The sequence below is a fragment of the Rousettus aegyptiacus genome, unplaced genomic scaffold, assembly GCF_014176215.1.
Source record: "Rousettus aegyptiacus isolate mRouAeg1 unplaced genomic scaffold, mRouAeg1.p scaffold_m13_p_2, whole genome shotgun sequence".
NCBI lineage: Eukaryota > Metazoa > Chordata > Mammalia > Chiroptera > Pteropodidae > Rousettus > Rousettus aegyptiacus.
In genome coordinates, this window is record NW_023416295.1 from 113,044,524 (window position 1) to 113,061,527 (window position 17,004).

Below are 17,004 nucleotides of genomic sequence, written 5' to 3' on the forward strand. Positions count from 1 at the left end.
TTTATTTGGCATTGTCTCAGCTGTTTAGCAATGTCATTAAGGACACAGGCCCTTGCTGTCTCTCCATTCTGCCAATCTTAGCATGTTGGCTTTTAACCTTTTGCTTTTTGTTTGGCATCTGTACCTCCAGTTTCATATTATTGATCCAGGAAGCAGAATAGGGGAGTAGCCATGGCAAAAGCAATACCAATGAACTTTTGCTTTTTGCACATTGCCTAGACTGAATCACATGGCTAACCCAACTTGCCAAGGAGCTTAGTAAATTGAGTCTTTGGTGTTGATGGTTTCTTACATTTGAGGAAGGCAAAAGAAGATAAGTTGGAAGTGGAGGATGAGTCGGGGAGCCTATGGCTTCTGCTGCACATGGCATGTTACTTCCCCTAAGAGAAAATGTCAATTGAAATTCAAACCCACCTTCAGCTGTCAGTGAGAACAAAAAACTGGGAACCTTCATTTTCTGTACTGCATGAGACCCTGGAGTCTTCATAGAATCTTAGGGACAAGGAAGGAGAAATACCTCATTAATGATTGTAGTTGAATTTCTTGCTACAGTGGCAAAGAAAAAGATAGAGATAGATTTAATCTGTATGCCAAAATATAGTCACGTGATGCTCCTTGTTCCTGATTTATGTGATGGAATTAAAACCACATCTGCTATCCAGTTTTATGCTATTGTTCTGATACTGACTTTGATAACCTAAAATTGCAATCAAAAAACATAATCGATTACTGATCTTTCAGTTGATAGTATAGAAATGAAAAACATCTACAAACTTGTACATAGATATTTAGATATTCATTGATTATATTGGCATGCTTTTATCTCCAAATATTTTCAATAAACAAGATTCGGATAATTAAAAACAGTCCTCCATAACTGTTTATCATTAAAAGCAATAATTAAGAGTTATACAAAGTACCAGAAGCCACAAAAAAATTTGACAATGTCTTTTGTTTATATAGATTATTATACAGTTTAAGGCATTTGCTGAAACATTATGCTATTTTCCTTGACATGTCATTACTTCAGAATTATATGATTCCTATTATAACATATATGATACTGAAACCCTTTTTTATTTTTTATTTTACAGATTAGAATTTATTTTTATTTTGTATTTCATAAAAGTCTCCCCCAAACCTTTGCAATGCCTGAGATCTCAGAAGTTCTTCTTCTTCTTCTTTTTTTAAAGAAAAAAAAATTGGATAAATTTGATGTTTGACCTTGCATGTTACTTTGATATAATTATGTATTATAATATGGTTGCCATTGTAATGATATTTATCACATTACATATTTATAGTATAATATGATTGTATTCAATATGTGGTACAGTAGATCTCTGCCTTATTTAGCACTCATTACAGTTTGTGCCCTTTAACACCATCAACCTTATTCCTTCACCCACAGTCTCTGGTAATCACTGTTTTACTATTTTTTTTTTTAAGGTTTAACTTATTTAGATTCTACATATAAGTTATATCATACAGTTCTCGTCTTCCTCTGTCTGACTTATTTTGTTTAGCAAGAAGGATATCTTCTTTTTCCATGGTTGAATAATATTCCACTGTATATATAACCACATCTTTTTTTCTCCATTTATCTATTAAGGAACATTGGGTTATTTCCATATCTTGACTATTGTGAAAATGCAGTGATAAACATGGTTAAATTACTTTTTGGTTTATTTATTAACAAATAATTATTAATTTTCCAAATATTTTCCTAGGCACAGTGGTTTAATAAACCAGGCTAAGTCTTTGCTGTTAATGAAATTTACATTCTAGTAGGGAAAGACAAAGAACACATAAATGAATGCTTCCTAATATATGCCAGATGGTGATAAGAGATATAAAAAAATGAGATGTAGAGATAGGGAATGGGTATTATGGGTGTCATATATATATATATAGGGTAGTTAAAGAAGGCTTGGCCCTGGAAGAAATTTGGGACAAGAGTGTATCTGGCTGAGAGGATAGAAATGCAGAAGCGTAATTGGTCATGGGGCAGCAAAGAGCCAGTGTGGCCAGAACAGAGTGAGTAAGAGAAAGAAAGATGGGGCATAAGCTGGGGTGCAGATCACAGAACAGCATTCAGGCCGTGGTAAGAACACTGAAAAGAAACAAAACCTCAAATCATGACTCTTTTTCATCTAATTTGTTGACCTAATTCTTTTCAGTTGATATGAGTACACAGTATAGAGAAAACATGTCAACATGCTTTTATAATACACCTTGGATTAAATTTTGCAGTAATATGTTTTATAAATATCATGCATATAATTAGTGCATATATATATATACACACACATATATATATATATGTGTGTGTATATATATATACACACACATATATATATATGTGTGTGTATATATATATATGCATGGTTTTCAAAATGCAAGTGTGCATGTACATGGCTATAAAAGTTTTGACTTTTTCATCTTTCGAAGATGAGTCTTGAGCCTTTATATACCTATATATCTATACTACTCAAAGACCATATTAACCTGTCGTGTGGGTAGTGTGGGCACAGCTGCCTACCTATGGTGATTCAGCTCATGTCAAGCCAATTCTTACTACTCCTACACCCTATGGTTCAAACACATCTCTCCCACTGCCCTTGCTACAGGGATGGAAATTAACACATTATTCATTCCCTCAAGTTAAGGCATTGGAGGTTGCTAATAATTACCTAAATACCCTTTGAAAGGAAGACAAATTAATCCATTATCTGGTTTTTAAAAATCCCCTTAAAAAGAAAATCTGATGCACAAGAAGTTCAATTTACTAAACAGATAAATTAGATGGTGATTATTTGCATTACAAAAGAATTCACCATAGATTTCCTTTAAAAAGCTAAATCTCCTGTGCATTTAAAATACAGTCTGATTCAGTAGAATTAAAAATAAATAAAAACAAAAACAAAACCCCTTCAGATCCAATGAGCTGGACAGTTTACCTACGAGGACCCTGTGGTACTGGAGAAAAAGTGAGGTTTCATGAGACTGTGAATGTCCAAATTTCTGACCACATAATTTCTATGAAAGCTATACTGAAGGAGATTGCTGGGCAGCTGGAAATCAGAACAAGGGCATTGAAAGTAAAGAAGAAAGTGATTAATTTGTATTACCAATTATACTCAGAGTTAGCTCTGTTCCCCCTAGTATAGTCTTCCAGAAAAGTATTAAGACTCAGGAAGCAAGAGACCTGGGTCCTTGAGTAAGTTATTTCACCTTTTGTGAGGCTGCAGAATCATACAGGACAATGTACATGAAAGCACTTTCTAAGTGATAAGCAGAAGCATGTTGCAGTGCTTGGCTCATAGTATGCAATAAACAAATGAGGCACATTAATATGTAAGACTTAGTTATAATAAAGGCATTTTAATGCAGTGATTTTGACTCAGTCTCACAAAAACAGTAATATCAAAATATTTTTTAAAATTTCGTGATATTTATGCAAAATCTATACCTGAAAATTACTCTATCTCTGAGCATCAGACTATTCCTTATCTTTACTGTCATCACTGCAGGACATTCATTAACTTTTTAAAATACTAAGCAATATATGTAATAGTCTTTTGACCTTAAACACATGTCTGAACCTCAGCCCATGATGCTATTTTTCTGAAAATTTTAGAGAAAGAGTAACTGGTTAAAAATAGAATTAGTAGACTGTAAAATTCTTTTACTTCCCTTAAAAAGAATCTATAAAAGAAAACTAAGAGAAAAAGAGACTCAGAGAAGCTAAGTCTAGTCTGGCTTCTCAGGAGATAGTAAAAAACAGTTTGTTACCTTTTTTTTTCCCAAACCCAACTGCAGAGATGCCACAGAGCAAAGATCATTATTGGATGTTGTATTTAATATAGAAAAATTGAAAATTCTATAGAGACGGAAGCTGTCTGGTTTGTGGTGTGAGGAGAAATTGACAACTAAGTAGGCCATGGATGGAAGGTCTGCTGAGAAGAAAGCTTTTACTGGATAGTCCTTTTTTTTCCTCTAGGAAGATCCTTGCCTGCCCTGTTGCAACTGAGAAACAGAAACCAGCAGTGCCAACTGGCACTGGTCTGTGACTAAGCAATAACTGTAGGGTAGAGATTAAGCCTTGTTGGAGTGGCAAAATTATAAAAAGAAATATAAACATATCCACCAGCCCCTTCTTCTAACTTCTCCACCTACACTTGAGGGTTAGGTGGTAATCACCATGGGAAAATGCTCTGGAAAAGACCAGACCTTGCAGTAAAGACAGAATGATTCTGTCAAGCTTGAGTCCAAAGGAGGTACCCTACCCACTATTGCAATAATAGTGGTTCTGCCTCCTTCTGTGTTTTACACACACACCCTGAGAGATTCTGCTCCCTCTCCACAGGTATGTAAAAGCATCAGACAAGTGTAAAAGCTGGACTGGAGACTCAAGGTATTTTGCATAACAAAATGAATAGCACCAAAAAATAATATGCTAGAGGTGAAGTATGGTAACTTTCCTAGATGGTATCAAAAATGATAAAAAAAAAAAAAAATAGAAAGTACAAATGAGAATAAATTTTAAGAATAAAATAAAATTTCCAACATTTGTGGCAGTCTCTCTGGGAGAAGATTATTGAGAGATGAAAATATTTATATAGGTAATGACTAGGATGTCTCGAGAATGAAGACAGATTAAATATATCAGACTGAAATGGCCTAGAGAATTCCAAACTAAAAATCAAAAGGAAAATTACTAATAACTTCCAGAGAGGAAGAGCAGATCATCTACAAATGAAAAATTATTAAATGACATTGGATTTTTCATCAGCACGTCTCAATGCAAGACAATAATGGAGTGATAATTTTAAAGTTTTGAAGGAATAGAACTTTGAATCAATATTAGCCATCTAGTTATTCCATCCTTTGAATGTGAGATTGAAATTACAAATATACTTAAGTGTAAGTCTTCAAAAAATTTATCATCCAAAGACTCTATTTCATATTATTCTTATGCATCAAACACACATACAAACAACAGAAACTGAATGCAAGGATATTACATATGACATTGAAAGAAACATTGAGTAAACAACTAACAAGATTATCTTTGTCCAAAAATATAAGGATTAAATGTCTTATCTATTTATATATCGATATATCTATCTACTCACGTATCTACCTACCTACCTTATTTTCTATATAAAATGATAATGTTATGATAAGGGGGTGGGGCATTCGGGGCTGCAAGAAGGCTAGAGGGAATTTAAAATGTGACAAGGCAACTTTTTGTTCTGTAGAAAAATAAGGCTATTGCTAAGCTGAAGAAATTTATAGAAAAAAAGTATATGCATAAGCCTGAGTAGTAGTAAAAAGTTAAGAGTAAACACTAGATAAATAAAATTAGCATGTTTAACTTTCAGATCAGAAAGGGATTATGTAGCTAATGACAGGCATAAGGGAAGATAAAAGAACTAAAAGGGGTAACAGATAGAAAATATAAAATAAGATGACAGAAATAAATCCTGATATAACAATAATCAACATAAGAGAGAATTTTTCATACATCAATCAAAAGTTCAAGATTCATTTGAAATAAAAGAACCATACAAGTTTGAATATAATGTATAGAAAAAAGATATTCCAGGCTTAACCAAAGGGAAACTGAATTAGCCATTTTAACAATAGACAAACAAATTTGAATGACTTAAAAATTTTTATGAGACAAATTGTTACATTTTTTAAAAGGAATAACAGATCTAGAACACAAGACTTTTCAAGTTCACTCAGAAATGAACTCTGTTTTAAGCCTTAAAGGAAGCTTCATAAATTCAAAAAATCAACACTTTAAAAACTATCTTCTTTGATCATAATAAAATAAAATGAAATAAATAAGAAGAGAATAGTTTAAAATCCAATACATTTAGAAGCTAAGATATTTACTAATAAATATTCTTGTAAGAAAGAGGATCCCCTAAGACAAATTAGAAAATATTTAGAACTTCATGGCATTGAAACACATGTCAAAACCTACACAGAAAAATTCTGCCTAGAGAAAGATTTATAGCTGTAAGTACATTTATTGCTGAGCGAGAAAGAGTTTTTAAAAAATCAAAATCATCATGGATTTCAAGAAGTTAGTAAAACAGAAAAAAATAAACAAATCCAGACAAACAAGAAGAGATCATTGAAATAGAAAACAGTTAAACAAATTAAAAGTTTAACCAAGCAAAACATGGCTCTTTTGAAAAAATTAATAAATACACAATCATCAAGTAAAATTGATCAAGAAAAAAAAGAAGGAATTTAAATATAGATAAAATCCAGAATGAAAAAGAAATATCTAACTACAGACACCCGATTGCAAGATAACAAAATAATATTATGAATAATTATATGATAATAAATTTTGAATACTGAACAGAAATGTTTACATTTTTAAAAAATATATAAAATGCCACAGTTTGTACAGAACAAAATAGAAAACTTGAGTAGACCATTACCTACTACAGAAATCCAAGTGATGATTAGAACCCATCCCACATCCTCAATAACGAGTCACAGACAACATGACTTTTATTGATAAATTCTTCCAAACATTTAAGGAACAGGTTATCCTTATATATACTATTGTAGAATATGGAAATAGAAGAGAAATTTTACCACATAGTTTTGTGAAATTAATGTAACATTGATTCCAAATTAGAAAATGAGAAAAGGAGGGAAAAAAAGAATGATAGACTCATTTAAGTTATAACACATGTAAAAGTAAAAAAAAAAGTATTCAAATACTTTATAATGATCAAGTAGAGTTTAATCTAAGAATGCAAGGGTTATTCCACAAAAGAAAATTTGTCAACTTGTCACATTAGTTGAGGGAAAACTATTATCTCAATAAAAGCAGAAAAAAAGAAGTTGATAAAATTAATAGTTATGATTTAAAAAAAAAAAACTTTCTGGAAGCTACAGATAGAATCTTCCACAGCTTACAAAAAACTGTAGCACCAAACACCTGCAAAAAGTGTAGAGAGAAGTAGTTACTTTCTGTTTAAGATCAAGATGACCAGAGACATACCTTCGCACTCTCACTCTATAACATTTTATTAAATGTCCTGACCAATTTTATTAAAAAGGAAAAAGAAATCATATGTATAAGAACTGGAAAGAAGGAAAATACTATCATTTTTTACAGACTTTTTGATCAATTCTATAGAACACTATGGAACTAATAAAATAGATTGTAAAGCTAGATAAGAATAAATTTGGCATAATTAATTCATAAAATCAATAATATCCTTTTATACCACAAAGAATCAACTAAATATTATAGTAGAATAATCTATCATACAAATAACAAAAATTAAAAATGATTTAGGAATTAAGCCAAGAAAAGATGTAGAGGTATAAATGCTTTATAGAAAAATTTAAACTCTATTAAAAAACACAACAGCACATAAATATTTCTGCATCAATATAAATCTAGTCTCAAAGACAAAATCTTACCATGGATAAAATAACTTATTGTAAACATGTTAATTTTCAACAAATTAGTTTATAATGAAATCTGATCTCAACAGAATTTTTGAAGAATTTAATGTATATGCTAAAATTTATATAAAAGCATAAAATGTCCTTGATTAACCATGGCAATTTTGAAAACGAAGAACAAAAAAGGGGACTCACTCCACAAAAATGAAAATATAGTCCAAAGATACAGTGTGGTATTTATGAAAAAACAGACATACAGACCAAGAGAATAAAATAAAGAACACAGAAACTGATTCCATGTACAGGAGAGATAGATTGTTTAATAGGAAACAGTATTGGAAAAAATTGATTTATGGAGTCAATTGAGAAATGGAGAAAATAGTCAAACCATTGTTGAATTCCAACTGAATTAAAAACAGTTTGAAGGGGATAATTCTAAACTAATAAAAAATTAGTCGACAATCATAATGAAAAGATACAATGGATTTTACTACTTTAAAATAAAAAAAAATTAGTACGAGAGATGACACCTTATCCAAAATTTAACAAACAAATCATTTTTTGAAATGTCACTTTTAAATTCTAAAACGTAGTCTTCAAGGAAATACACAAACGCACGTGAGTGCGTGCGCACACACCCACACACACATGCACGCCCCAAGGCTTCCATAGTACACCATAGAGTTTCTGTATTAAATATCATTGCTAAAAGGGGTATAATTTTAGGCATGTATTTTTCAAAGGATCGTCTTTGAAACTGAAGTTTATTCTCAAATTCTAATATATTTATTCCAAAACAGAACAAAATATGCAGGAAACGGTGCCTTAGATTAAATGCCATTTTCTTTGGAAGAATAATATTCACTAAAGAATTAGAGCTTTCATTTTTCCGACATTAGGGGTAAAAAGGCAGATATAAACTTAAGGCAGATATAAACAAAATCTCTTCTATATTCAAAGTGTGCTAAGTAAAAAGTTCAAGTATATTAGTTTTTATAAATGGAAGCATCCTCAAATGTAGAATCTAAAAACCTTTATATTTTGGAATTTCAGCTATAGAAAACTCTCAGTGTGAACTGCTGAAATAATTATAAATCTATTGCTCTTCAAGACACAAACTCAAAATAGAATTGAGAAGTAATTTGAACGTAATATTGAATGCATGCTCTAATATTGTATTTTGAATCTTTGCTATTTAACGTCAAAAAGAAAACAGAAAAATTTTAAATAATTATTTCAAAATTTTCATTACATTTTTATTAAATAAAAATATATTTACATAAATTTGAATAGAATGAATACATATTGGTACATTGTTGTCCAAAGATCAGGGAGATGAATGACTATTTTCTGCACGTTTTTTCAATTATGTGAGAGCTTTAGTTCAGAGTATGGTAAAAACGTGTTTTGATTGTTTACTATTTTACAGGTAGTCTTACAGTGCTTTGGTTATATCAGTGAACAAAACAGGTTAAGACTGTTTCCTTTATGAAGCTGATGCCCTAGATTACTTAACCACTTAAAAACTTTTATAAAACTAATAAAATTTAAATAAAACTTTAATATAATTTTTTTTAATTTAAGAAAACAACAGAGATCAAAAACTCCTTGATTTTCTCTTATGCACTTATTTGTTTGTTTGTTTGTTTGTTTATATTGTTTTTTATTATGGTGACATTAGTTAACAAAATTCAGTAAGTTTCAGGTGTACAATTTAATAGTAAGATTATATATATTGCATTGTGCGTTCACCACCCATAAATAACACTCAGTTTTTTAATATAATTAATTGACAGAACAATCAAAATAACAACTGATGTTCTGAACTGTTGAGTCAAAGAATATAACATAAAGCTTATATGAAATATTTAAAGACCACATTCTAGACTTTTTTTTTCACTGTAAGTAGTTTTATATTGTTGGAACATAATTGAACAAAAGTAAGACCTTTTTTATTCCAAATTACTCTTGTTTTTCTTCTTTTTCCTTAAATCTTTCTCTGATTTGGAGACTATGGAAATGCATAAGAGTAAACAAAAGGAAAATTTCCCCAAATTTATAGTCGATTATGTAACCCAGAAGCAAATTTGTTTTGTAACCCTGTGGGCAATATACTATATTTGGCACTAGTAGTCTTTTTCTTCAAGCGAATAAGTTCTCAAAGATGAAATTAATATTCTAGCCATTGAAGTTATTTAAACTTCAAAGGATTTGGGAGCCATTCAATTCTGTAAGTGAAAATGTAAGGAGTTGCATTTGTCCTTAAGGTGGATATAAATAATTTTGTTTCTATGACAATCCATACTTTAGTAGAAAACCTTAGATAATAATGAAACATCACTTATGTTGTGTGGCATATGTAAAGCTTCATGAAAATTTCTTCATGAAGAAATTTTGACTACTGAAATAATATGGTATAAAGACAGATAACGTGGTTATTTTCAAAAAATCTTTATTTCAAATGATGTAGAGTGTTTAATGACTCAGAATGACAAAATCGTGAGCCTTAAATTAGCTTCGCTTTTACAAACAGATTATAATGGACATTGTTTTCTGTGGCAGTTCAGATGAGATAATTGGGCATCAAGTATTCCTCCTGAAAAGTTTAAGTAGGCACAATGGGGGTATTTATAAATAAGTAAAAAGACCTGGCTTTTGGGCATTCTACTTTAATCTTCAAATTCTGCTACACCTCACTTCCATTCAGTCACAATATTCACACATCTCTCTTCTCTCTCTCTCTCTCTCTCTCTCTCCTCTCCTCTCCTCTCCTCTCCTCTCCTCTCCTCTCCTCTCCTCTCCTCTCCTCTCCTCTCCTCTCCTCTCCTCTCCTCTCCTCTCCTCTCCTCTCCTCTCCTCTCCTCTCCTCTCCTCTCCTCTCCTCTCCTCTCCTCTCCTCTCTCTCTCTCTCTCTCTCATTCTCCACTCTCTCATATTTGTCCATAGTGTTAAGGCTATTTGTAAAATAGCACGATGTTTGCTGAAAGTAATTAAAATGTCATTTTATTTTAAAATATTTTCCAGTGTCTATTATTGTAAGTGAATAGCTGTTTTCGGCAAATAGAATAAAGCTAAGATTGTTTATTTGAACTTTTCAGAAGAAAGAAGGGTAAGAAGATATTCAGAATATTTTTGCTAGGCTTTATTGTTTTTCATTCAATCTGAGTTTATTTCATGCTGACTTACCAACATGTTAGATAGAATCTATCAAAAGCTACTAGCTTAGAAGAAAATATCCCCTTAATTATTGTGATATTGTGTTTCTCTTGGATAATCTTTATTTTTATGTTTTTTTATTAATATCAATCCATGGAGTATATTCCATCTTTGGTTATAGGGATTAATTAATTATTATTAATTGAGTATTGGTCTCTCCATTCCTCATTTTTCCTGTAAACTATAGCATACATTTCTTTTTCACAGAAAGGACATTCTAAAAATACCTGTTTTTTAACTGAATTATCAATATATTAATTCTTCCAAATAGATGTTTGAAATTATTCTCTGAGGTACACAATCAGAGTAATCGTTTTCATGACAGTCCTTCAAAATAATCTATTTATATAGTTCTGTTTCCTACTTAAAACATTCTGCTTGAGAATTTAGGGCTTGTGAGTTCAAAGATGTAAAATATGATAACTAGTATCATTATCATTGCTAATTTGAAAAGGATGCATGTTTCAAACATTTATTCCTGTCCATAATACAAGGGTTCTGCCTGTAGATGCTACAGCCTAGCATAAAAACTACAGTTGTGGACAAATATACAAGTTCATAAATGATAACCCTATCAATTAGTTGTTCGTCAACATAGAAATTACCATCTCTAAGCACACAAACTTAGTTTTCTACTTTCTCAAAAAGACAGAAAAATGAGAAAACTAAGTAACATTCTAGAGAGATATACACCTCTTTTTTGGAGGACAAGCAATTTTCTCATACTTTGGAAGCATCTCTAAGCATATAAATATTGATAGGTTGGTTACCCATAACCTTGATGTTATTTTAAGAAAAGTAGCTGGACACTTGATGACTGTTAAGTTATATTAGTTTGAATAATATAAATTTAAAACTTCATGCTTTATGTGTCTCATAATTTATTCTTCTCTTCTTCAGTCTTCTCCGTCTTTTTAGCACTTAATACTAATTAGAAAGGTTTTATGACAAATAATTCAGATTATTATTATTATAAATTATTAGAAGTTAATGAATTTGGAAATCATATATTTAGAAAAATTAATGATCAATGTCTTTTCCAATTAGTTGTAGGATATGTAGGAAAAAGAGATATACTTCACGAGCTGTTTTAAAAAGCAATAATAAGGGATATTACAGTCTTAGGATGTATCCTAGATACCAACTTAGGGGCACAAATACAGAACATTCAAATGGATTTGGTTCTGAATCTGGTAAGCAACGAGAGAAGAGAATCTGGAAACAGGGGCAAAACAGTCCCACAGAGACAGCCTGGTTAATGACAGTAACAGAAGTTGAGGAAAATGATCCTTCTCCCCAGTGTTTCAATGTTTCCTATTTTTCTTCAAAATCATGATATTTCCTTTGAGTAACGAAAAATCCTAACTACTGTGAAGTAAACTAACCAGAGTGGATTTAATAACAATTTAGTCACCGATGTGGATAGAGAATTGGTGCGAGTTCTTGATGAAGATGAGAATTGAGAGCAGAAAATTATAGACGAATAAATAAAAGCTTGCATATTCGTTTTCTATTACACTGCAACAAATATTCACAAAGATAGTGCCTTGAAACAACACAGATTTATAATACAGTTCTAGAGGTCAGAAGTTTAAAATGAGTCTTGCAAGGCTAAAATCAAGGTGTTAACAGGGTTGCGTTCCTTCCAGGGTGTCTAGGAAGCGATCTGTTTCTTTGCCTTTTTTAACTTTTAGAGGCCACTTGCATTCCTTGGCTCAAAGTCCCTTCCTCCATCCTCAAAGCAAGCATTGTAGCATCATCAAATATCTCTGACTCTGACCCTCTTCTGTCCCCTTCTTTTACTTTTAAGGACTCTTGCAATCACATTGAGACAATCCAGAATTATCTCTGTATTTTAAAGTCAGGTGATAAGCAATAAAATTCTATTTGCGACCTTAATTTTCCTTTGCCATGCAACATAACACATGTTCATAGGTTCTTGGGACCTGAAGATTCAGCATCGAAGTATTTACAGAAAAAAATTTGAGTAATCAGTGCCTTAAAAAAAAAATCTATTGTTGAGAAATAAATGAATGACTTAATACACATTGAAAAAAATCTACTGCATTGTTGTTAAGCATTTCTCTTGGCTTTTCTTCCATGGTTCTTGAAAGTAGTTGACACAGCAGCTCTAGCTCTTTCAGGTGAGTTTCGGGTGAAGAGAAAAGCCCTAGTTTCCGTTTTAGAGCTGGATCTCAGAGAATGATCAAGGTTTCAAGTGAGTATCAAGACTCATAAAAAAAAATTACTGGGTGGAAAATAGGATCTGGAAATAGCAACAGCAGTAAAAGTTGATATGCTCTGGAGAGTGTACATCATTAAATTATTCAACATCTTAATTACATTTCCTTTCTCTGTCCAAAAGCCTACTAGGAAATATCTTGTGACTGTCTTTCCTGCTTCCTAATGATCAAAACTGTCAAAATAGATATTTTTCTGTACTACATTTTTTTCTGTGTGTGCAAAAATATGAGACATGGGTGTAATATCAGCTGTAATATGAAATATCCAAAAGCACTAGATTCTGATGTACAAATATTTGGCACTGAAATACAAACCTGGGTAAAAGATTCTTTTGGACACTGCTGTCTGATCAAATACGAAATCTGCCTTTGGTTTGTCCAACAGACATTTTGGTTATATTCTTTAACCACTGCACTTTACTTCTTTAAAATAAAATAAAATAAAATAAAATAAAATAAACAAAATATTCTTCTTTTAAATTTTTTTCTCATTGATTAACCAATTATTCTAATAATTGGACCTTTTAGTCAACTCTTATTGTAATTGTAATGATTTCTTATTGTAATTTTTATATCAAATTGTCATGTTATCATAACCACATTGAAATTTTACTACGTGGTTCCATGAATTCCAGCTGTTCATCTGCCTGCCTTAAATGCTATCAACTGCATAGCTCTTAGCTCTTTTGTTGTTACTTGCTCCATTTCTACTTTGAAAGACTCCCTAAATTTTTGACACATTATGTTATCTGTCACTTCATATTTGCCAATTTAACTCACCAAGATTTAACTGGGATGTCTGGAAAAAAGAGAATGTAAGACACAATTTCTGTTCTCGAAAATAAACAATGAGGTTTAGAATGACATGAAATAGCTAAAAAAGTGTTTATATGTGGTTATGTTCCCAAATTTGTCAAATAGGCATTAGGAATGCTACAGAAATTCAGAAAACAGAACAAATAGTGAATATTGGAATAGACTAGTAGTGAACAGCTCAATTACTTTGTTGGATTTGAGAGAAATACAGGCCTCAGAAGGATGTAAGAGAAGTGTACTCTGTATGTTAGGGCTATATTTTGGAAAAACAAATTAAATACAGTAAATCCAATAAATATTTAAAGATATGCATGGTCCACAGGAAAAAAAAGAAGAGCTTTTGGGACCAATATATAAATATGAATGGATGATCTGAATGTTATTGCAGCAGCTTGCATGGCAACAAACATTCTTGAAAGTGGCCTTAGAGCCAAAATGCAACGTCAGTAAGGCATATGTACTCGAGTACCTATGTTGCATGACTTTTGAGAAACAAGTACACATATCATGTTTCATTAAAATGGTTTAATAGAAGAGAGAGGTGAGCATGTGGCTAACTGGAGAGTATATTAAAAGGCCTTCTAATTCGAACTTAAAATAAACTATGCTAGCAAATAAAATATATCTATGGGCCATGATGAGCTGAGTCTGCAACCCTTTCTGGACTATGCAAATCTTGAAATTAAAGGATGTGTTTTATGTATGTCAGCGTCTTCCACTTTGGTATAATATTTGAAATATATCAGTGTGGGTTGAACGAATGAATGCATCTCACCTGATAATCGGCCCCTCTTCCAAGCATGGCAGTAAAGCAATTCACTGCGTATGAGAGACTCTTGGCTTCTATTCATATATACAGGCCATTCCAAGGTTACATAACAGCTAATTTTTACTTATTTAGTTTACGTTTTCATAATCCTATGATATAATCAGAGTTGGGATTATTCTTTCCACTTTATAGAAGAAAAAAAATGAAGCTCAGAGGAGTTAAATGAGATGGCCAAGGTTATTTAGCTAAGATGAAAATCTTAAATTAAGTAGCAAAAATAAAATTTAAAACTGTGTATTTATGTGTATGCTTGCCAACTTCTGTCAATAAACCAATTATAAATTTTAATGAAACCTAAGCTACGTCTTTAGTGTCTTATTATACAACACCATAGTGTGACATACAGCACCAGAATTTTCAGAAACTACTAGATGTTTTACTGGAATATTTTCTACTAGCCCCTGAAACTGCAACAGAATTCTGTGGAGAAAATGGAATGGCTTTTAGTTTGAGGCTGCATTGCACTATTGTACATCATGTGATATTTGAGATTTATGAACACTTTCTTCAACAAACTTTATTTTACAAATGGAACAATTAATACTCAGGGTGATTTGCTTGCTTAGAATGATTTGTTTAAGTGAGACTTATTTTCAAACCCGAATCCCCTGATGTTACATCCAGTGAAATCTCCATTGCCTAGCCTCTTAAAGACACACAGAGCTAAGATAGTCAAGAAGTCTCAAGAATTCAGAAATCTGTCAAGAATGGAGCTGAGAGTGTCTTAGGGTAAAGCAACCTCTTTTGTGTCCCATTTATTTCAAGGAACATTTTTAGGGATTTAAACACTATCTGTTTGCAGAAATGCATTGCCTTTTTCCTTCAAACTTATGATCTATGTCCTCCAAGAATTCAGATCAATATTATGACCAAGTGATTCATCTTCTTATGTCTTACTCACTTATAACTGTCACTTTGCAAAACACTTACCTCATTCCACCTTCCCGATATATTCTGGATGCCTCGTGGTATGAATACTGCTAAAAATTCTTTAAAATATCTTTAAATAGAATAGTAGAAACCAAAGCCAGTCTATTTGATTTTCTGAATATCAGGTTGTTTCAATTTATCTAAAAAGTAGCAATTTATAAGAGAACAAAGTAAACATGGCTCTAGAAACTGAAAGATTTTTTAAAGTTACTCTTATGATTCCTATTATGATTTTTGTGAGAAAGGTCCTTTAAAAATCACCTCATTTTTGGAATTTATCAACTACAACTAAAGTTTTTAGGTGGTCATGGTCCGATTGTCTAAGAAATTGGGGAAGTAGAAATTGTCAAAGCAGAGCCAAATTTAATAGAGAATGACAAAAACCTGGACTTCATTGTGTGTATTTGTGAATAAAAATTAAATAAACGATATAAAAAAATACAACAATAAAAGCAATCATATGGAAACACAATTAAGGGAAAAATTTTAATAAAGACAGATTGTATATTTTAAATAAAAACACAACCCTATTTGGGAAGTTGATAAATACCTTGGATAAATGACATTTATTATATTAAATTCATCTGGAGCAATTTGTATATTTGTATTAATTTAGCATAAGATGATTCATAGGAAAATCACTCTGAAAAAAACATTCTTTTTTAAGTGCTAATTTTCTTATAGATCACCTAGCAGGGGTTATCTAACTTCGCAGAGCAAACACATCTGTTTTTCTTTAACACATTCATTTTAATACTCATAGTGAAATAGAATGTCCGGTATCTAGATTGCACCATCATGGTTTTAATCTTTTTTTTTTTTTTTTTTTTTTTTTTTTTAGGATTGCTGCTCAGCTTGCAATACCAGAGAGTGTATTTTTAAATATCATTAAGAAAGAACCATGATATTGAGAACTATAGATGAATTAAGTAATATCACTTAAAATGTGCCTTCAGAAACCTCAAACTGCTTTCCTGTTTGTAGACAGGAAAATGGTTTGAAGCCAATCAAGGAGCTATGGCATTATGTACATTGATTGCAGCTGGGGAAGCTGCCAGATTCAACATCTGCCTCCAATATAAAACGAAAAGGGCAGTTGGTAAATTAAATGATACTAATAAATCTCAATGATAAGATGATGATAGGGGATGTCTCTGAGGAATTCTAAGAAAGGTAGTAATGGACTCACATTGTAAGTAGAGATTTCAGGTATTAAATAATAAAACTAGATATCTAGGGTATTTACTGAACATCTGTGCCTTTAAGAAGAAGATAATACTTGTGCTGAAATTTTTAGAAGCAGATAAAGTTGGAATAGTAAAATTAAACAATAAGGTAAGCAGCCGGGCCCCAGTGATTGCATTATTAGTAGCCTTGAACAAGAGTCCTGATTCAGTCAGCTACTCAGAGCCTCACAGTCTTGGTGAGCCATGTTGTTGCTCTTATCTACTCCTCTTCTCCCTCTTCATACTTTATCTCTAAAGTTTCAGGCTTGGGAGGTACATTTTGATGAAGAGA